General features: G+C 36.6%; 1 protein-coding gene across 1 annotated transcript in view; it reads left to right on the top strand.

The window, feature by feature from the left end:
* The window catches only part of DLGAP2 (DLG associated protein 2), a 427,755-nt gene that overhangs the window by 146,022 nt on the left and 257,724 nt on the right, over positions 1–24,009 (top strand). Inside the window, exon 2 of the mRNA XM_068396649.1 lies at positions 4,398–4,430. The gene's annotated coding sequence lies outside the window, so the exon portion shown is untranslated. The remainder of the gene's footprint in view (positions 1–4,397; positions 4,431–24,009) is intronic.

Genomic DNA, 24,009 nt, shown 5'->3' with positions numbered 1-24,009 from the left:
TCTTGTATCTGGGAAGATTATTTCTGTTGGCTAGACAGTTTCAAAATGATAGAGTGAGATTAATAATATAAATACTGGTTTACCTTGTTCTATTGATTTATTGGGTCCCAAATCTCTGAACACTCACCCGTCTTAGTCATTTTACTTTTGAGAGCAGTGACAAAGAAGGTACTCACATGTATGTTTGCAAGAACGAGCACCTTTGTTAAGTGCAGCTGATTAGCAACATATTAAAAAGAAAAAATACCTCCTCTGAAATTATCATTATAATATTTTAGATGAATCAGATATGTAGAGGCACAATTCATTACCAGGAACTGTGAGAAGGAGAGGCTTAATAAATATCTTTGTCTGAAACGTGGTAATGTCCCTGCTCCTATTCCCTCACAACGTGTAGTAGCTTAAGCACTTCCACTTTAGACATCATTTCATCCAACATGGGCATACAAAAGTTACTTGTCTGAGGCTGAGATTTCACGATTAAGCCAATCTATGGGCTGGCCAGTCCTGAAAAGAGCAGTCTTGGTCTGCCTGTGTTTGGCTTCGCGTTCTCTCTTCCCTTGTGCCATAGATTAGCACTGTTACAAGTGGTGGTAGAGTTGGATCAGAGGATTGATCTTAGTAAGACTTGATGTTATTAATTTATTTTTTTCTGAAGGAATGTGGATACCAAGTTGCATATGGGTCAACAGACAGTGTTCTCATTGCAAATAGGCAAACTGCGTACTGGTCTATGCCAGGATGAGTATGATCAGCAGATTGAGGAGGTTATTATTTCCCTCTGGTGCTGGTGAGGCTGCACCTGGAATACTGTGTTCAGTGGTTGGGGCTCCCTGCTTCCCGAAGCACAGGGAGAAAACGGAGGGAGTCTAGCAGAGGGCCCTCTGGTCAGAGAAGTTGAAGGAGATGGGCTTATTTAGTCCATTGAAGTGAAGATCCATAGTGGACTACAGCTGTTTGAAGGAGAGTTGCAGACAGGATGGAGCCAAAGTCTTTTTGGCAGTGCTGGGTGATACAAGGAGATACTTGAATCTCTCAGGCAGACTGAGAGATTCAAGTAGGACCCTACGAGGCTGATGCATCACTGGAGCAGGCTGCTCACTGAGGTTGTGGAATCTCCATCCTTGGTGGCTTTCAGGACTTGGTTATCAAAGCCCCAGCTGAGCTGAACTCATGTTGGTGACAGCTAGGCTCTTGGTGGGAGGCTAAACTAGATGACCTCCACAGGTCACTTAGAATGAGCATTTCTCTCTTGCATGAACGTTATTGTGAAGACGTAGCCTAAGTCTAAGACTGCTTACAACACAAAAAAAGGAATGGGTATTTACAAAAAGCAATTTATTGATTTATCTCATGCTGACATAGGTTTCTAAGGCAGGTTAGGTGGCTGTTTCTTTCCACTAATTGGTAAATCTTTTAAGACTAGTTTGTATTTTGAACATTAATGCTGAGACACTCAACCTTAGGTGAGGTGCATCTCAGCCTAAACAATGTCATTTCACCTGATGGAGTGGTGACTTTTTACATTGTTGTCATGTCCTTCATTGGTGTTGTCTGACCCCAGAACTGAAATTTAAATGAGAAAATTTGCAAATTAGTACAGGTGTTTAGTACTGAGCTATCTTCCAGAAAGGTCTTTTCTACCAAGATACAGCAACTTCCTTACAGAGAAAATAAGTTAAAATAAGTTTCAAGACATAGCTTCCTTAAAGGATTTTAAGATTTCTATATTTCTATGTAATGTAAACCTACAAATATTTGAGTGTGATATGTATGTTTTATATGATTTTAGTCTTGGAAACTTAGGACATGCAATCTCTCAACAATTACCAGAGAATGTATGGATCTAAATAACTTAATTCTTTCTCTCTCTCTCTCTCACACACACACACACAGAGGCTGTGTGGAAAACAGTGCCCTGTACAACCTCCCTGTCATGTTGTTCACGTGTCTGGTAGAAGTGATTGTGTTTTTATTTGTCACTCGGTCTGTAGGTGTCAAGCACAACAAAAAGGGTATCTAGTCCTCCCCCACAGTAGCAAACTACAGCGGGGAAATTCGTAAAGAGAGGCTTACTGGTGAATCATCCACGTCCACAAAGTCTGCTTCTTACCAGTGTAGAAAGAGAGGTGCTGCTGTCAGTTCGAAATGATTCCCAGCCTCTGGAAGGCATACACTGATGAATTAAAACAAAATCCCCCCATGAGCTCACCCCAGGCATGCTGAGGTAGGGGAAGAAACACATGACTTGCCCATAAACATAGGACCTTAAACGAACACCTGAAAGAAGTCCAAAAAAGCAGTGGTCTGGCAGGGATAGTGCTGACATCCAGCTACATTTTGGACAACTTTCTGACGCCAGTCATAGCTGCAAGCTTTATTTTGTGGTTAAACTATCTACCCTGCTGCAGATTTGCAATATTGGCACTAATTTATGTTAGTAAGGAAAAGAGGGAAGCTAATAATTGGTACTGTTGAGTGGGAACCATTGGAAGATGGTGTTTAGAGCTGCAAAAAATGTCAGGCAGACTCTTTGGATTGTAATAAACCAGTGAAGCAGTTGTTAGCAGGATGTAGAGGATCAGCAAAAAGTCACAAGGTCAGAAACCAAGTCTCAACTTGTTCTTCCTTGTCAATCAGGATAATAAACTGCATACAGACAGGCAGCTCCTCTCAGTGAAACCTCAGAAAGTCTTTGAATTAAAAGTGAAAAAAAAATCTTCTGAGCTGCTTCCTCTGCATCACTTCAGGTCGTGGCGAGTGTGTTTTTCATCCAGCAGTGAAAGAAACAGGCCTGTGTTATCTGAGACGAGGCTTTTCATGCTTTTCACTGGGGGTTTTTCTCAAGTTTGCCATGGGGGTGTTGTCTTCAGTTTGTCAGATCTTCTGGCGACACTAGTGAGTCTATCGACAGACAGTTCAACTACATGTTTCGCGGTGCTGAACTGCATCAAAATTCATTTCTCTCTGTCATTCAACTTTATGCTGTTTTAAGAGTTGTGATCCGCCTATCAGCAGCAGAGTTGCCTGAACAAACATAATTTTTCTCATTCCTTTCCCTCATGCATGCTACAACCTCTGGCAGTAGTAAAAAAACAATGATTAATGTTTTTAAAATATATGAAAGATGTAGGGTCAAGTACCATTAAAACAGCGGGTTACTGTGAGACAGCCTCTTATCTGTGTGGAGAAAGTACTTCTGAATAACTGGTGATGACACAGTGGCACTATAAAGGTCAATCTACTCAGTGTATGTGTTTCGTATTCTACGTTTCTGGCTTTTTTTGCCTTCGAGTCAAGATCACAGCTGAAGTCCAATCTCCTATTTGTCATTCAAGGCAGGAGATAATTTCAGCAAGCTTTTGTATTGGACTTATATATAACCAGGCATGTTAAACTGCTTTTTGTACTGAATTTATATAAAAATGTGTACACGTGCACACACGCGTATGTGTGTGTGTGTATGCCTGCATATATATATATATATATCTTTGTGTCAGCACACTTGTTGCTGTTAGAGATGTAATTTTTCAGCCCAGTGTTAAAATGGAGATTTCAGAGATTTGTAATTTAAAATATACTGTGTTGTCTTCTAGTAGGACTTTTTCCAGTATATCAGAATTATCTGCCAACTTTATTACATTCCCTGTGATTTCAATTGATTCTAGTATTTGGATTCTAAACAAAGCTTTCTTCTGCAGCTTAATACTAACACCTGAAGCAGCTCAATCTCAAGGGATACTGTAAAATATTTCCTCCACGTGTGTATATATTTGCACATTATGCAAAATTATTTTTAAGACAGACAACTTCCAAATAGTGGTGTGTGAATAAAATATTAATTATATATTTAGAGACGGTCTGTTTGTTATGATGGAGTTTTATTTCCTTCATTTCTATATTTGAATGTTTTACAGAGTATAACTGCGCATTTACATTGACTGTTTCACTTCTCTTGCCTGGGAGGACTTGGAAGTCTTTTATGAGAAAGGAATATAATAACTCTGTCACTACTACTGTTTGCTACCTCCAATAATAAAATATTAGGAGGCTTAAACTTTTTATTTGAGTGATGTTGTCACTGCAGTATTGTACATCTACAAATACAAAAAAGTCATCTGGAAGCATAAAGTCCTGCTACATGAATGCATTCAGCGGGAGACTATGAAGGTGATAGTTATAGAAATGTAACTAGACATTTATATAGTTCTATTTTAAAATTCTTCCTGCTAAAGTTCTTTTTTTGAAAGTTATGTTGCAGCTGTTAAAAATGGGTAATGAAAATAGAACTGTATTTTTCATGCTAACTTTGAGTTCTGTAAGGTTTGTTATATTTGACTGTGATTATGACAGATCTTAAAATCAATAAATTGTAATTTATCTCTTTTTCTTTGCAGAGTCACAGTGTACACTCTGTGGGGAGCCTGAAGGTGAGCGTGTTTTCCTATTAATATTTTTCAAAGCAACTAGAGGTGAACACTTGACTCAAATGATACACATGTACAATAGATTTGAAATTGTATCCAAATGATGAGAAGCAATGAAAGACATTCTTCCCTGTGTTAGATACCAAAAATGAATTGAATTAAGCTGAGTAAAGCACAGTACATGCTCCAGGTAGGAAATATCTTAAAGGACAAATATTACATTAGAGCAAAAATTGAAATATTTACCTCTTACTCTTTTCCATGTTTGTCAAACTAATTTCGGTTAAGAGAGAGCATGAAGAGACATTTAAGGACAACACTTTGAGGATGTAAAACAGAGATTGGACATAAAAGGGAAATGAGAAAATGTTTTCATATTTGATATTACATTTACAGAGAACTGTGTGAGGCTAACACTCTTTAGCAGGTGAAGTGAATAAATATTGCTTCTGAAATAAAGATAATTAAGCAATAACTGTTATGCAGTGCAAATACATGCCCATGTGAAGGTGTTTGATGGTTTGTTTTGTTTGTTTTTTTTCCAAGTGACTAATTAAATGCCAAGGTGAGACCCACAATTTACCTAAATGAACGTTGAAGTAATGAGATTATGATTTTTAAAGCCGGCCATTATTGAGGAAAATCTCTCTAATTTATGTGTTTATTAACATAGTGTCATAGTTTAACCCCAGCTGGCAACTAAGCACCACAGAGCCACTCACTCACTTCCCCCTGGTGGAATGGGGGAGAGAATTGGAAAGGCAAAAGTGAGAAAACTCGTGGGTTGAGATAAAGACAGTTTAATAGGTAAAACAAGAGCCGTGCACACAAGCAAACCAAAACAAGGAATTCATTCACTGCTTCCTATTGGCAGGCAGGTGTTCAGCCATCCCCAGGACAGCAGGGCTCCATCACGTGTAACGGTAACTTGGGAAGACAAACGCCATCACTCTGAACGTCCCCCCCTTCCTTCTTCCCCCAGCTTCATATGCTGAGAACAACGTCATATGGTGTGGGATATCCCTTTGGTCAGTTGGGGTCAGCTGTCCCAGCTGTGTCCCCTCCCAACTCCTTGTGCACCCCCAGCCTACTGGTGGGGTGGTGTGAGAAACAGAGAAGGTCTTGATGCTATGTAAGCACTGCTCAGCAATAAAGAAAACATCCGTGTGTCATCAACACTGTTTTCAGCGCAAATCCAAAACATAGCCCCATACTAGCTACAGTGAAGAAAATTAATGCTATCCCAGCTAAAACCAGCACACATTGGTGCTGTTATAAAGAAAATGTCAAAAAGCTGACCTTGGTTTCAAATCAACCATTGTTGATTTGGAGTTGTTTGAAGAAACATAGTCCGAAATAGCAAATGTAAATGCTGGAGCAAAGTATATTAATTAAAAAATAAAATTATAGATTCTAGGCTGTTGCCAAAGATGTTCAGCTTTATGTCTTAAACAGTTTCTGAAAAACAATTTAAACTTTTAATGTTTTATAAATTTAGGAGGGAGAAGTTATTAAGAGATGAAGCCTGGAAGTGAAAGGCTTTGAGACCTTGCAACTAATGAAATAACTCAGTAAATTAAACATTAATTATCTGCTTCTCCTTTGTTCTCTACTGAGAAATAATTGTTTGAGAGATTTGTTTTGACTTCGCATTCCTTTAATAAACAGTCAGTTCTTGATTTGTTCATTTTCTTTGTCCTTTATTTGATAAATTTATAATAGCACACATACACATATGAAAACGGAAAATAAGAGAAGTGTTTTCCTTTCATGAGATATTCCTTTCATGATAAGATTGTCCAACTTTAAAGTTATGCATTGTATTAGTTCTGTTTTATTACATGCTATGCTTGCTTTATAACAATAATTCTCCTTTCTTCTCATTACTGCTTTTTCATACCTATTCATCTTTGCAAATTTTAATAAATGTACGTGGACTTTGTAAAAAGGAAATTCCAAAAAAAATCGATAATAAAAATGTTTGACATTTATATGACTAAAACCCACAATCAAAAGATAATTATATGTATTGCTGTAGGAACAGTCCTCAAGAACAATATGTTCAGTTTTTAGCTGAGTAGAAATGAACTTTCCCAGGAGTGAATGTCTCCTGGATCACCATACTCTCCCCTCAAGTACGGTATTACTGGCATGCTAATTATTAATTCTCTGCCTCAATTTTAAAAATACTGACATTAATGTCATCTTAGATTAGTGACAAGATTTAGAATCTTAAGTTTTTTCTTTGCCAGGTTAGCACAATTTCTGATCTAATACTGAACATTTACAGAAGTCTTAAATGTGATTTTGTGATGAAGAAGTAGTTGCTCAATAGATATGACTTTAGCTTTTAGAAGGACATTCTAAAAGAAACCACATCTTTGTTGTGTGAATCAAAACCAAAAAACCAACAACTCAAACCGCAAAAAATATCATTTACCTCTGGAACATTCTATAAATTTTGCTATGGTTTAATTGTAAACTAACTGAGTTACTTAGAAAACTAGGGAAGAAATTAAAAAATCAACTTTTTGCAATGTTTTAACTGGAATGTCTGACTTTTCTCTGTAGCCTTCTTCAGAAATTTGAGATACTCTGGCTTGTAGTTTGCATTTTTGGTAACTGAGACAAATTCAAAGAACATCAGTTAATAGTAGATACCATTTGCCTCCGGGTTCCTTTTTTCCTCCTCCTTTTCAGAAAAAGTCAAAGTTCCCTAAGTACATGAATGCACTTTAGTATATTAAGATGAACTTGCAAAATTATAGGACAGATAGGCCATGGTATGGGCCTCCTATATTAATTTCCAAAGTGGTAAGCAGAGACTCATTCATGAAAGAGTAGATGTGGAGAAATCTCTCTGACTTGAGAGAGAGGAAGACAAGGCTTCACATCTTACCGCTTCTGAGTTCCTCTGAAGCTGTTTATGCCATTTATTGAAAAATCTGCAGGCAGCTAGTGGTGAGTTCCTGAACAATATCTTCTACCTTCAATAAGAAAGGTGGCAGAGTGGAAGTGTATTGCAAGCCACAAATTCTGATTGTCAAATTGGTCAACTGCAGTCCTCACTGTTCTCGTGATGCTTCATCCTTTCTCTAACCATCACTCCCCTTTCAAAACCAGCAGTTTGCCCTGGGTTACCAGTATATCTAAGTGTAATAGGAAATTAATACTGTGTAAAACAGAGCTCTTTGCTGGGGGCACTTTGTAAAGTTTTTAGCAGTTAGTGCTGCACTTCAGAAAGCAAGTGCATTTATCTGCATACACGTTGTTGCACAGGTGTGAGACCATGTGGGTGCATGTTTTATAGAGTGAAAAAATATCAGGCATGGGAGGGAGATATACATTATCAGAATACAGTTTCATGTTTCAGTGTTTTGCCTGTGGAATTTGTGGCTCCATAGATAAAGGTGTCTCATGTGTTCTCCTTTGCAGCCCATCTAAAGAGAATGAGTTGGACAACACTAAGGTCTTTATTTGGGAATTAGTCCTTTGTATGAGCTGCAAAGGCTTATGTGTTCTGTTTCAAAAGTCATGGGTTTGCTCTGTGTTATTGACAAGCATGTCAGATGCCATTCCTGTCAGTGTGAGATGTTTGAAGACCAGGAGGCCTGTTTTATACTGGGAGGAAACTAAAGTTGCAGAAGGCAAAGTTAGTGGTCTAGCAAATCCCATTAGTGTAGCTACTTTGAGCTACTCTATCTTCTGGAAATGCAAGAGCAGCAATGACGTGTTTTCAGACAGATGACAACAGTCACCTTTGTGGAAGTGATCTGCAGTTGACAGATTATGTTGTCATGGTAAACACTGTTGGGTTGGGTTTAGTTTTCCTGTTCGGATTTTAAGTGAGGATGGCATGTTATAGACACATGTCTAGCTTGATCTTTGTGACAGCCAGCATACTCTGTTAGAAAGGCTGGTGTAGTCATCAGAAGTTTCAGGAACAGCTACCCCCATTAATCCTCAAGCAGATGTTTCTGTTCTTTCTAACTTCTGGCAGTTATTCACAGAAGTTTTTGAAAGGACTGTATTAACAAATATATTTTTCTATATTATCAAAGCAGCAAACAAGTAAGTTTGGTGGCAGCTAAGATTTCAGTAGACCACTGTCTTCTTAAAGCCTATGCAAACGGAAGCTTTTCTTCCAGGTTTTTTTAATATCCTCCACAGCTCCAGTTGTGACTTACTGTTTCTATTCATTACTTTCATCTCTGTATTTTATGATTATTCTGTTTCTTTCCTTCTTAAAGATAAATGGGCAGTCCTGTATGATACCAGTACTTTTCAACTTTTGTAAAAATAGACACCTCTACACATTCTTTGACAGCACAAGCTTTATCTGAACACACAGATCTGGAAAATGTGGTGTTATAAAGGAATACCACTGAGCGGGAGTGTTTCTAGTGAAGTTTGAAAAGAATTAACACAAGGTCTGGCTCTGTTCAGCATTGTGGTCTATTGCCTGTTTCAACAGAAGAAAATAATGATAAAGATATAACTTGTTTCAGGAAGTCCTTCAGCTGCTAGAAGCTATAGATTACTGGATCCACATAAAACATCATTTTACGCACTGCTTCTCCTTAGACACTTCTCTCGTAAAACTAGGGAGAGCATGGAAAAATGCATTTCTCCAAGTGTCCACTACAGGCGGTTATGGGGGATGGAACACTCAGAGCACTGGCCTTTGATCTGACCCTCTGTTGATGGTCTTACAGGCTTGTTGGGTTCCTAGCAGTTTAAGATAAAAACCGGTGGCTATGTGTAGGATTTTGTTTGGATATCCATTGGGGAGAAAACCCAGGTTAACTTTGCTGTAAGCGTTAAACTTTCTCTCCTGTTACTATGGTGCTGATGATAGCAATTTCCAATTGATTTAGAAGTATTCCGTTATGAAAATAAGCTTCTCTGTCTAGAAGCTCCTGATGCGTTATGAGAGCGGTAGAATATGCTGAGCAATTATGCAAAGACTGTGGAGTAGGTAGTAGGCAGTTCTACCTATTGTTCACTCTGTTATCTGGTACCTCTTGATCTTGCAGTCTACATACAGACTGTAGTATTCATATCTCATTCTACTAGAGATATTATGTGGCAAATGTCCTTTCAATTCCACAGCATTTAGTAATCAAGTCTGGCTCACCATGCATAGTAAAATATACCAATATACACAAAGGCTATGAGTGACGATACTTCTCTGCTTTGCTGGGATCTATACTGACTTTAACAACATGGAAAGAAGACTCAAGCTTCATTATGAACAGTTTGGTGAAGACCTCTAGTTAGGACGATAGTTAAAGAGAACAAGCAAAATATGAATATTTGTAAAGAATGAGATGGAAAATACAATGCAGTATATTAAAACACCACTTGTGCATACTAGAACTACTGTAACCTGAAATACTGTGTTGAATCTTTGCTTCCCACCACTACCAGAAAGTAGAATAGCAAAGAGTTTAAGAATCTAGAGATATATAGTAAACTTGCCAAGATACTTAAGGAGCAATCCCAAATGAATGAATATTGAGATGGTTTGTTCCATGTAATTTAGAGAAGGTACCAATCAAAAAAAAAAAGAACAAAATACATTTACTGCACTTTCCTAATACTGAAATAAATGATGCATCCCATTTTCCATATTCCAGTTTCATAATATATCCAGGCCAAGTAAACATTCAAAAGCAGAACAAGTATGACTGGGAAGAGCAAATACAATTGTGGAACCTGCTGCCACAAAGTGACTTGGGAGATTAACCTCAAATTCAATTAGCACTGGATGTTTCAGTGAACAGTAAGAATGTTGCGACATCCAGTTGTTATCAACATATGTTGACATATGTTATATCAACAAAAAAACTACCTGTCTTTTAATCGATGAAAGAGAAACATCCCTTAGGCGTAGGTTATTATAAATAATTTCTTCATCTTTGTTTTTTATTAACTTTTTAGTTACTGTAGTCAGAAACTGTATACCCTACTGGGCAAACCTTTGGCCTTGTCTGCTGTGGAAATCTTCATATTCCTTCTGCAAAGGCATTGTGAGTTTCTAAGAGTCAACCTCCAAAGAAAGAACTGGAAATGTTCTCCCTTTCCTACCTCATCTAGATGACTGAGTCTTTTCAAATATATTTATGCAGTGAGGCAACTGTAGATCAAAAAAAATACATATTGGTGTGCATTAGAACTTACTGCAGTTATCTTAACTTGTGTGGAGGTTTCCATCCAAAGCGTACAAGGGCCCTCAGAGAGATGGCATACAGAAGTGTCTTGCTCTGACATGAGAAGTAGAATCATAGAATCGATTTGGTTGGAAGAGACCCTTAAGATCATTGAGTCCAACCATAAACCTAATGTTACCAAGTCCACTGCTAATGAGACAGTCTTTGCACACACCACAGAACCAGACCAGTACTGTGCTGCATGTATTGCTCACAGTGTATAAAATGTATGAAAAGCCAGTGATATCAGTGCAGAGAGACAATGGTATTCTTTATATTTTTATCCCTTGTGACCAATGGCAGCCAGAATCGGGGTCTTACAGATTGTTCCAGTTTAAAGGAACTAGCAATGAAGTTAGGGATAGTTTAGTGATCTTTTATATGCTTGCAAAGAATGATGAAGTCCTGGGTGAAAGAAGGTTCGAAGAGCGGGAGAAATTTTCTTTGCCCTCAAGTAACCATCTTCTCACACCTAGACCTGTAGACCAAAAAAGTGTTTTCGCAGATCTCTCTTAAGGTCACAGAATCTACCTGTACTGGCAAAGTCTGCCATACACTTTCTGGTGCTTTTGCCACTTTCTTTCTCCTTTATGCACTTTCCTTCAACAGAATTTGTCCAGATAGTTCAGCTTCTTCCTCAGCATCTCAGATATCTTTGGGCTGTGGTGTGCATGTACAGTTTGAATTAAATTCACTCATTATTTTTTGCAAGTAGCTGGCACAAGAAGTGGTTGGTCATTGTTAGACTTGCTGGGTTCAAGTTTGTGACAGCAACCTTAGAACAGTGACTTTCTGTTAATTAGTAAAATAAATGTTCCATGTAAAAGGAGAGTTTAGAGGAGACGTATTTCTTGATGTATCTCATTGAGCTTTTTTTTTTCCTGCACTTGTTCTTTTGTTAAGTTAGACAGTTAATAGTTCAGCCAATGCATAGATACTGCATGACTCCAAGTGTCAGAAGATTGAGAATGTTCTGACAATTATATATTATCTGACAATAAATCCAAGTGTTGGAAGATTAGGATTTTTTTTTTTTTACTGTTGATTTAGATTTTCAGGCTAAGATGCCAACATAATTTTGTCTTTCTCTGAGAAGCAATTAGTTTGTGCAAAATTTTTAGCAAAGTTACAAGAATGCTAGAATATGTCACTCATTTACCCGTACAGAAGTTTATTTTTATATTTTATATCAATTAAATATATACATTTATATGAACATTTTTAATAAAATAATGTTCTGAATGAAATCGAAACAAATGGTACTGTTGAATTGTTTGTATTTGCTCATAAAAATGCATAAAATATTCAGTAGAATTTGGGAAATACAAGAAATATAAATAAATCATTGACAGTAACAACAAAAAACCTCTTACTTTCCTTGAGGAAAAAAATGGCTTTTTCAGATATGTCAATATTAGAGTGGTGGATTTATTTCAGGTACTATCAGCTTTGGTGTTCTCTGTGCTCTGGTTAATACCAGTGTGTTAGGGTTTGAGGGGGAAATAAGTCTGGTTTTTTTGGTTGTGTTTTTTTTTTTGTTAAAATAAAGAATCCAGACAGTAGGTAGTTCAGAAAAATACCTTAAACTTGGCAATATGTCTTAATATTGATGATGTTCCATCTGGATAGTTCTGGCTCTGAATATGAACATTTCCCGTGGTATCTAGTGGAAAACTATTACAGGCATATTGATAACTCCAGAGAATTTTGCTAATCTTCATTTCGCTAATCTTCCCATTTAGTAATCCACACTGAAAACTGGCAGATTTACCACTGTTAACAATGACTTTCAAGAGTCTTGTATTCTTAACTTTTTTGTACTTATGATGTATTTACTAGACCAACAGTTTCCAGTAACAAAACTTGAAGTTGTCTAAGGAAGCAAAGTACATTTCACAACACGTAATCCTGGCATTTTTAAGGAAACAATAACACATAATAAAATCTACTTTGCCTAATTTTAATATTGCTTCTTTTTCTGCTAATTATAAAAATTTCACAGTTGTTTGTTCAAATTAGAAAGTTTCTTGTTCTGTTTATGTAGCACGGAAACAGTTCAATAGATTATTGTTCCTGCTATCAACATAATAATAATTCATAATTATGACCTAAAGTGATTGACATAATGCTGACTTTCTTTAGTCCTGTATGAAAAATTTTATGTGAATACAGGGTCAAGGTCTTTGATCTTTCTGCTTTGATCCATTTGTTTGCCAGCATCTTGGTTTTCAGTTTTCAGGAATAGTCACATTTGTGTGCCTGTGTGAACTTCGTTGCTAACATTTAAGTAATAGGTTCTGGTAAAATCAGTCATAGTATGAAACTTCCTCCTGATTCAAGTATAGTTAATATACCTTTTTTTTTTTTTATGCTTTAGCTACTACTCTCAAAGTGAAGTGATTTGATTTTCTATCTTCATGAAAACTTTTTCAAGTTGCATGGAAATGTATTGGTGTCACTCTCCATTGTATAGTCTGTAAATATTGTACCTTTTTTTACTCTAAGATCAAAAGGAAATATGCAAGTTACACTAGATATTTTTTTGAACAAAACAACCTGCAAAATTTGGAGATTGTATGAACCTAAATATTTCAAAATATCTTTCTCACTGGGCTAACATGTCTGCTTTTACTCATTAATTTCTTTGGGATAACAAGTTTAGTATATTCACAATGTGCATTATCCTTGAACTGTGCTGGGTTTTATATAAAGTGATGAGATGCGTATCATGATTTTAGCAAAGAGTTACAGTATGTTTTATTCAAGCAATATTGAACATGTTGCTACTGTGTTTTCATGTTGCCTGCATTTGGGCAGACAACAAAAGTTGTCTCCAGTGTGTCTGCTGAAGATTTAGTTGCGGAGAAAGCTCTCAATGTCTAGTTATACTTGAAATATTTAAAGATTTAAATTTCAACTCTTCTGAATTGTATAGTTTATATTTGTGTAGTTTGCAAGATTATATATGGCATTAGTAAGCCAAATACTTTTGTCTATAACAAGGAATAAAGTTGCCTATTTTATTTAGTTGTACTGAAATCAGGAATGGGATATTTAAAGGACTAGGATTTACATAAGCTAAGTGTGAAATATGGTGATCTCAATTTTGGTACAACTCTTTTGCAGAGTATCTTGTGGCAATTTAAAATAAAAGTCTTAAAATAAAAATATTATCAGGCGTATCCTAAGAAAATAAATTATTTTCTTTAAAAAAAGTGTTTTCCAGGCCTTCACCTGTCATTTATATTTAGAATAAATTAAATTCATTGTTCAGCTGTTTCTATTTCTCATACGTACAGGAAACAGCTGTACTCAAAACTACATTGCTGTTCTCACTTTTTTCATCTACTGAGTCACTTCCCTGGGTTGTGCAAACCAAAAAAAAAAAAAAAAAAAAAAAAAATCTGATTTAACTTCCGCAAATGGGATGCAATCCCAAATGCAGAAGGTATTATTTGTACATTCATTTTACATTGTTATGATTAAAAAACAAAACCAAACATAAGGACCAGCTCATCTTTCCTGCTCCAGTATGACTGAATAAATGAAAAGCTCATTTGTTTTCTCGGAGGGAAGAGCTGGCCTCAAAGGTTATAGTCAGCACACACATAAGGTTGCATGCAGCATTGGTAATGTGAATATTTCCTCTGCCAACAGTGCATGTTACTTAGTCCTACAGACGTCAGGACTTCAGTGTTTGCTGGAGTAGGGACCAATATAAGTAAGGTCAGTGCAGCCTAGAAGATGCTGATATTTTAGATTAAACTTTGAATAAAAATATGTTTGTATATATACACACTTCTTTTTTCCATTTTTCTTATTTTGCTGTTTAGCACGTTTGTGTATACATGCAATGTCCTGTTTTGAGTCATCGTTCATATGTGTCAGTTTTGTTTGCTGTATGTTAACTTCTGCAGTAGCACTTTTCTCTTAAAGATGTTATTTTAGAAGCAGGTGTCATAAATGAGAACATTTCTTTTACAGTGCGAACTGTCTGTGGTTTCCCTTAGCTTCTAATTTTCATGCTCTTCAATGCTTAGGGTTTGTGTATTCATTCAACTGTAATACTCCTTTGTACATATACACAGCTGATCTCTTTAAGTTGAACAGTAATGTCTCCTGAATATTGCCTGCAGCTTCTAGCTTACTTTATATTTTAGAAAGATATTTTTGTGCCTTTGTATGATAAGAAACATGATGGATTTCTACCAAAACATATAGATTTTTTTTTTTTAAAGAAGGGCACATTTCAACATTCATTCCTTATTTAAGTTACTAAGGATTTGACTGAGTAAAGTTGAAGTGGCAGATCTTATGGGTCAGTTTTAAGTTTTGCAGTGTATAGCCTGGGGTGGACAGTTTGCAAACTTGATTTGACTTTCACCATATCACTCCCTGGGTCTGTCCCTTAGTCCCAGGTTCAGGGCATGCTCAGATGGTCAGTCTGGCCTCTGCCGACAACTGATTTATAAGGAAAACTAGACATGCCTTAGCTTGCAGCTCAAAATCTAACAGGAGCCTTGTGCTACAGGGGAATTGTCAATATCTTTGCCCTTTTCCAGGAAAAGGTGAAGCTAGTTCTAGATGTAAAGTTGAACACCAGTGAGATGCAAAATGCAATATAGTATCAAAGGATCTTCTGTATGCAAGATTAAGCTACTGTTTCTCAGTCAGTGTTTAATTCTTCTAGGTAGCGGGAAAGTCTTAAAAAAATCAGTGGTTGTAAGGTTTGAAAAGCACAGCTGTAACAAAAAGCAAAGAAGAACTTTCTATGACCACACACTGTGACCTTCAAGATCGAATATTTCCAATCCATCTTTTGAAACCAACGCACAAATAAATTATATGATTATTATTGCGTGCATGTACGCATTTCATTCTGACTGAGCAGATAATGAATGATTTTTCCTTTGATTCTGGATCATCAATCTGAAAAGGTTAAGAAACAGTGTACTAGGAAAATGAACCCTTTTCTGAAACTAAAAGCTGCATTAATTTAAATGAGATTTCCACCCAGAAGAAACATTGACTTCTCCTAGAGTGTACGTTTGCGTAAATCTTAGATAACTTCTGGAAACATTCACCTCAACAATGTACAAAAATCCTGAGCTCTTACCTTGTGCAGAGTTACAACTGATATTAGTGGAAATATTACATAGAAAAAGAGCAAGGAGTTTCACAGCAAAGAACTTCAGGCAGAATGATTTAGTCTTCTGTACCTGCTGATTATTTTCCATCAGCTTTCATCACAATTTCAGTCACTGGAATCGTCACACACCTTATAAAATATTAAAGCCAACATTCGTCTGTAATAATATGTGACAAAGAAATATCTTTGAATATGCGGTTGAAAATACTTTTTTGTGTCTGCTGACTGACTGTCCATGAAAATGAAGAATAATATGATGGCAGCAACTGTGTTAATAACAATTAGCTTGTGCAGCTCAATGTGAAGCAAACTTTTCAGCACTTTTCTCTGAAAAATATTTCTGAGAAAACTTGACATGGTATTGTTCCAGTTACTTGAAAACTTGATTTCCATGTGCATCAAGAGGCTGCATGTCCTCCACAGTGCATTTCCTACCCCAGTGCTGGCCTTACAGGTTTTAACCCCGTACAATATAACTGAAACTTGAGTCAGTGGGTTCTTTTCCCACACCTTGTTTTGCTCAGTGGTACAAACTGACTACTACTGCATGCCTCAGCATGCTTAGTAAAAGGAATATAGTAAACTGTTATGTTAATGCCACAGGAAGTTCACAGTTCAGCCTTATTTGTTTTACTTAATGTAACCCTTGAAATGATAATGGGACAAGTGTATTCTGTCAGATATAGGGCTTCAGACACGGTGTAACGAGTTACTTGGAAGAAAAAGATATAAAAAAAAGGGATTCACTTTTTAGAATTGACTCATTTTTTAATTAGAAACCTCGAACGTTGAACTCAGTTTCACTAATGTCCATTATCAGCCTTCTTTATGAGATGGACTAATTATTAAATCATGGAAATAATTTCTCTTTCAGCATATGTGCAGACAGTAACCTCTTGGGGTTTTTATTTTGTGTTGAATTTTCATTATGCCATTACATTTTTTGTTTGTCAAGTATATCATGACAGTGTCCTTTTTAAGAACTGAATGTCTGCGTTTCCAAATCAGAATCCATTCTGAAAATAAACTTCTTAAAGTGCTTCTCAGCTAACATGAAGTAGTTACAGTGTTGAGATAATTCCATCTCAACAGTCTTTGTGCTTTAACAAGAGAATCCAAAACTAGCAACAGAACCACATTCCTGATGTAGATTATTGTAAGTTATAGATTTCATGAATTGACATAAGGCTCTAAGTTAATGTCATGAATGGCACCATGGAGATTTTATTTTCACCTTTTCCTCAGTAATCTTCAGTTCATTGTCTTGATATAGAAGAACATGAATTCCCTTACTGATGAAGAACATGTGTGTATTTTCTTTTTGCCTTTGTTTTCCTTTGTATTTACTGTATATAAACTGCTTTAAAAATAATTTTGTGCTAGACATAGTTATTTTCACTTTTCTAGCAGTGGTGAAGCAGCTGATTAGGTGATTGTTTAACCACTTCAAGACTTGCCTTGTATCACAGACACAGCAGAGAGGGACTGAAGGTTATTCCTGAAGCTAAGCCAAAATATTCTACTTTTTTTGGTCTATGCTAGCATGCTAGACACCTTAAGACCAATAAAAGTCCATGCAGTTCAAATTCTGGCCTTTTCTTCTCTTAGCTAAATCTGATTCTTTAAGCCATAAGGTTTATGTGTGTGTTATGTTTTCTGGCTAGCCAGCTGCTGAGTTTAAACCCAGCTTGGGAGAGGATTTCTTGGAATGTTTTATTTCATGTTGTAAAAATGCTCATAGAAAAGAACATGCTATGACTGTCTCTTCCATGAGAAATTCTTGTGGAGGCATCAATACATAATTTAGGAATTCTGCTTGATACCAGAGGTTCTCTGTAAAAGTTGGGTCTGAGTGCACTCTGTTTTAAATATGGGGCTCGTTTATATTCTGTATTACTGAATGTCTTCATATTGATCTAAAATCTAAAAAAGGATACAGAAGAAATTCTTGCTTTAGACACAAGACTAACAATGGAGGGCTGCTAAACTTCAGCAACCATAGATTTAATTGTAGAACCCACAGACTAAGAGATATTGCCAAGGGCAAACTCAGCTTTCGAGTCTGAATTCCAGATGTTTGGTAAATAAGCAACAGATTCGGTGACTGATAGAGGACTTCAGGTAGCAAAGGGGTTAAATTCCACTTAACAAAGGAGAAGCCAGAGTTGTGGAATAGAAGTGAGGTTTTAGATGGTGGGACTTGCACAAGAGCAGAATTGTGAAAACAAAGAACTGGTCTACCACCAAAGGATAGTCAAAAGCAGCAAGGAATGAAAGACGGGAGATGTCTGTTTTATTTTTATGACACAGTGTAAGCTGTTTTTCTTGTGCTGGATAATGACTTATGTCACAATAAGCTAAATGTGATTTATATGCAGAATCTTTATAAATCTTATTTGCTAGTGTCCAGTGTCTTTAACTTTGAACAGGTGAACTCAGATTACCCATAAAATGAAGAGAGATAAACATGTTCATGGTCCCCCAAAACAACATAGCTGAGCTTCAAGTTCTAATTCTGTGAAGTGATAGTAGAGAGACCATGGAAGGAGATTAAACACACCGATTTCTCTTACTGGGAAAACCAGATACCGCAGCAGCATCTAGCAGAAAAGATCAGCTGTGGATGTGATAGAAGATGTAACAGAAGAGGGACCAAGTCCAACTTCATCTTTGGAATTCTTGCTCTATTCCATTGGTGCATTTTTTTCCAGCCTCATATCCTCCAAAAGATGGCAGGTTTAACACCTACAGTGAATTTGCTCCCATTTCAGCATTTTAATATGTCTGTGGAAAATGCTTGTACTCTGCTAAACCACCTTTCTGCCATAATTACTTCACAGTAGCAGACTCAAGATTTGATGTAACTGACTGACTAGGCATCCCAAACTGAAATGATTAATTTGTTTGAAATTGTAAGAATAAGGAAATTTTGTACTAAGTTTTTTCTACAAGACAGGTGAGGTTGAAAACTGTGCTTTATTCCTAACATTATCTTTTAGAAAGATCAGCCTCTGAATATGACGACATGTAAAGGATTGTGCAAGATCTTGCTTGCTTTATACTAAGTTTTAACTAGACGTTGACAAATCAATCATTCCAACTCACAGGGGAAAGAAATAGGCAATTTGTTACTGTCTCCAAGAATGATGGAGATAACAGGCAGAAGAGTTGGAGGAGGATCCAAAGTGGAACATTGACAGAAGCAGAAACAAAATACAGCCCTAGCTGACAGCGTAGTCGGCTACTATCCCTGCTGACTGGCTACTATCCCTGCTGACTGATTGCAAGGTCTTCTGATCAAAGTACACTTAGTACTTGGGTCTAAATAACTAGAATTTTGCAGCAAACCTAAGTTACCGTCATAACTGAAAATGAGATTACCTATGTGATGAGTTATATTTTCAGTTGAATCTTCAGAAATAACAAACTCTAGAGACATAAATTCAGTACTTATCATTAAAAAGAGATAGTAATGTTCCATACTGGATTTTGGGACACTGCTACAAGTCCCTTATTGAATAATATATCATATTAAATAATGTATTATTGTAGCTAAAAAAAGAAAATATTACAGTCACTCTATATGGCTTTCAGAGTATCTTATTTGTCAGAGGGCATTTCCTCCAGAAACACCTTCTGCCTGAGAATTAAGTGGTTCCAATTGAGAATTAAAAAACAAAAAAAACCCCCGAATCAACATTTAAGCTTTAAAAGCTGTGGTAGTAAACAGTGCAATTAAACACTGCAATTTATTTCTGAAAGATATGTATGAATCCCAAATAAGGACATTTTTGTGGATTTATAGTCTGGTTTATTAACAAGGGTTCTTTCACTGTGTTTTTTTTTTTTTAATGCAGTAAAAGGTCAGTGTCATGTTTTAAGCTGTTGTGAATGGGCTGTGATCACATCACACAACGCTGTGCCATTTGACAGGCAGCAATAAGGCCACAGTAATAGAAGGCTCTGAGGCAGAACCTAACAAGTATAGTTAGTTTTAAATACCTAATGCGTACGCTCTGGTCAGGATGTTTATGCTTGTTTTGTAGTAATTGGTTGGTTACTAAATTATAAATTTCAAATAATGTCTAGTATGTTTTGGTTGAGTTCACAGAGACCTGGTTAATAAGCTGTATGATCTAAAAATGGATCAAATGTACAGTGAAGCCAAAAGAAATTTATGAAGTGAAAGTGACACTATTTAGCAGAAGCAACACTTCAATGTAATTTGAAGAAATGAATGATAATTGTTTTCACACTAAAATGTGGGAACACAGCAGGGCAATTCCAACAAGTGCCAGGATCTTCCTCTCTTACTGGCTTAGAAAGAGATAAATGTATTGTAAATACTCACAGCTTTGATGTTCTCTTCAACTCACCAATTCCTTATAGAACATTTTTCAATCTGTGGTAAAATCTGTCCTGTCTCACCCTGAGTTTAGAGCCCTAAATCCCCACACCATTCTTCTTTCTGTTTCCTCGCAGCATAATGTATTGTACTCTATCTACTGTTAATGTATGCACAGTGGAGGATTTTGTTTCTTGTTTGAACAGATAATACATTGATTAATAAATGCTGCATAATTTATTGGAGAAGTAATTGCTCATACAGTGATGTTAAGCTTCCTAGCAGTACTGAACTTTTGGCAAGCAGCTTTCTGGTTGTAATTTCTGGTGGAATAACATTGATACAGCATCCCTCCTCACTCAGGAGAAGTGATTATAATTAATACTAATTTTATAGAGGTGATCCAAAATTTTAGGTTGAGGTTCATTTCGGAAGAAAAGGTCAGACTTGTTGAAAAGAAAACTTTTAATGGAAATTTAGGAATTCAGATGACAATGTGCTTGTTAATATTTCATAAAATAAATATACTCAGTAGCTGATGGACAAGCTTGCCTTCAGAAGATGTGAGAGACCCTTCAGTCCCTACTCCACTTAGTTCAGAAGGACACTGAAGCTGAGAGTCCACTTTCCAGATGAATGTCCTGGTCTGGATTATAGGGTAATGTAGAACAGGTCTCCAGTGGCCTATGTAATCATTCTTTCTTTGAGACAGTAGATGGTTGTTTATCCATAATGGTAACAAGAGAAATAGATAAACACATTAGCCAAAAATGGAAGCAAAATTCAGTCAGCTCTTACGGTTCTGTTGATAAGGAATAAAAATGAAACAAAGGAAGTGCATGGAGACAACAGCTCTGTTCAGTGAATTATTCCGTTTTCATAGTTTCAATTTGTTTTGCATTTCCTATGGTTTACATTTTTCCAGTTTAAGAAATGTTAATGTGGATAGTCAGATCTAAAGCATGGTCTCTTGGTATATATCCCAAAATGTTTAAGAGACATTTGTAGAAATATCACATTTTGAAGAGACCATGCACTGGATTACTAGGCATAACATCTCACTATTTACAAAGGCAATTTTACTGCGTACTATTTGGAACAATAAAAGGAGAAGCTTACTGTGCTAGTTGCCAGTAGGTTTCTGGATAAAGTTTATGATGCTGACATCAACCCCGTCTGTTTTGGTTTCATTTTATTGACAGCTTCCTTTTGAGTGTGAGACTGAATCCACTGTGCACACTGAGGTGCTTGAATTTACAGCCCTGGCTAAAGCAATGGGGCTTCTGGCTCCTGGACAGCTGCTGCGCTAGGCTTGCTCTGTCCTACCTTCATTAGCTCCCAAGACTTAATTTCAAACCGAGCCTAAAACAAGGGGCTTCCTACAATGACTGATTAATCCATGGCCACTTAATGTGTGATTTTTGTGTTTTCAGTGCATATGAGAAGCAAAAAGACAAAATAATACTCTGTTCTTCAACATGTTTTGTTTAACCTCAAGTTAATTTGTATCTCTTGCCATTTTACTGCACTGAGTGGTGAAACAGCCTTGATCCTCAAAACACATCTGGATATTTACATCAAGGAACAAAGGCGAGCTCAAGGGCTGCTGTCTGTGTGCAGATCAAATCTTCAGTGGGTGGGTTGTTGTTCAGTTTTGTTTTTTAATGAGGAAAAAAAAAAGTGTTAATGCAAAGAAGTCAAATTTGTAATTAAGCATATAGCAAGAATTAAACATAATCCTGAAACAGAACATCTCAGTTTCTTAGGTAAGCTTGGTACCCAAATCCATTTCTGTCCTTTGTCTCTTTTCTCAAACTGATGCACGAGAGAAGGCTGACTAAACTGATCTACAAATTATTTCCTTCTCTTCCCTCTGTGCTTTCCTGTTTGTCTTATTTCTACCAAGTAGACTTCGTAAAAGTCTAAATTAAATAATTGAGTGTTATCACTTACGGTTGTTTTGGTTAGTAACTTTTTTCCCAGAGCTGTATAATTAAGGGATAAGATAGCTGGATGGGTGGACAGAGAGGAAACTTGCAACCCATTAATAATAAATTAACACCAATATGTAGTTCCTATTTCTTGTACAGAAAAGTATGAAATATTTTGAAAAGTCCTTCAAATCATTGTCTATCAAATCATTGTCTACTTCCACTTCCTCTTCTCCCTAAATGTCCATTAACTGCAGTCATAACAACACCACAAGTGTCATACACTAGTAAGTATGATGCTTGACAGAATTGCCCTGGAGGTTCAATTACTTGGGCGTGTGATGATGAATGAAAACTGCCTCAGCTCTCAGAAGATCTGCAACAGACTGGAAATTGTTTGATCAACTGTGGCATCCCTATTAAAGCTCTGGTGAGACTGGAGCCTTTCAGTAGTTACAGAATACAGGCATGTCAGAGCTTTGGCTGTTCGCAAAGCACAGTAAAGCTGTGAAGATGGAAAATAGCTCACTTGCAGTACTGCAGTTGCTATACTCTGTGTCTGGAATGCATATAACCTTACGGTAAATATTTCAGTAGCTGAGTATGAGCAAACTACCTATTGACACCTTTACTGGAAGAAGGTGAAATAATCTATTCTTGGAGAAAATCCAGAACTGGAGAGGTTATTAAAAAAAAACTCCACAAACTAGGATAGAGGAAGGAAGTGCCACAGGAGCAGCAAAAATATTGCTGATGCAGGATTATGTAGAAGCTAGGCTTGTGAGTGAGTTGAAGGATTATTATCACAAGACACTTGTGCATTCTACTGTTGACCTACTGGGCCATGAGGACAATGACAGCAAACCTCCGCAGGATCTCAGGAGACATTCTGAAGTACATTGTTGTCAGGCCGTGGACCAAGAACAGCATATGCAATTTTACATGTAAAAGTCAACTGTGAAATTGCTGGTTAGTGTCAACCAGCAGCCTAAGAAAAGTTAATACATTATTTGTTTAGATGTCTGCTCAGCTGGGCAATTGAGCACATGCTTTGCCTTAAGCGGTCAAGTTTAAGTATTTCATTATATTTCAATAGCAATCAGCTTAAGCCTGTGCTGGCATTTTTTGTTGAATTAGGTATATTTATTTGACAGCTGTGGAAAAAGAAAGGTTATTTGTTTAATAGATGAATAGGACTGCCTCGCCTACCTTTGAATTCCCATTGAAAAATAAGTATTGACTGGGCTCGTAATTGTGAAGTCAGCCTTAATTGTCAAGAATGTAAAACTGACTACTACAGTGAAACAAAATGAAATAGGATGGGAAAAGTGGGGGTTCGGGGCTATATACTGGGAATTTCAAGGGTACATGTATGCATCTCTGCTGTACTGTATTTGCATAATCAAGTTACTAAAAATATAGAGCTGAAATAAAGAATGACTTAAAATGCTAAAATCCCAAGATATCTGAAATGGGACCTGTTTATGAAATACTTTCTGTATGCAAACTCGTATGTTAAAAGCCTGTTTTCCATGAGAACATTGCTGCTGTTATTAACTGACAGGATGCTTACATCTATGTCACCAAACAAGTGCATTTGCTATATACAGATATCCCATGGTACCTCCAGCAGTTAACTCATCTGCTGTAAACACAGAGAATGAAGTTTAATTTGCGGTTGAACAAAGTCTTCTTTCAGGTGTCTTTGTTGTTACAAAAACAGCCCAAGCCTCTTTTTCTTGCAAGAGACATTCAGACAAAAGCATGTATGTATTCAAAATGAGCGCTTTTATCATTGTAATCAATTTTGAGCTTAATATGTATAATGTAATTTATTTACTGTTTAATGTAAGACCTCTTTGGTGAGAAGTATGAACAGTTAATGACCTGCAAAACTCTTCTATGTAACTGTAAATTCTAAAAACATTTTACAATTAGTTGAATT

Source organism: Nyctibius grandis, chromosome 1, assembly GCF_013368605.1.
Source record: "Nyctibius grandis isolate bNycGra1 chromosome 1, bNycGra1.pri, whole genome shotgun sequence".
Classification (NCBI taxonomy): domain Eukaryota; kingdom Metazoa; phylum Chordata; class Aves; order Nyctibiiformes; family Nyctibiidae; genus Nyctibius; species Nyctibius grandis.
Note: the sequence above shows the minus strand (reverse complement) of the source record. Positions and strands in the feature narration are given on the sequence as shown.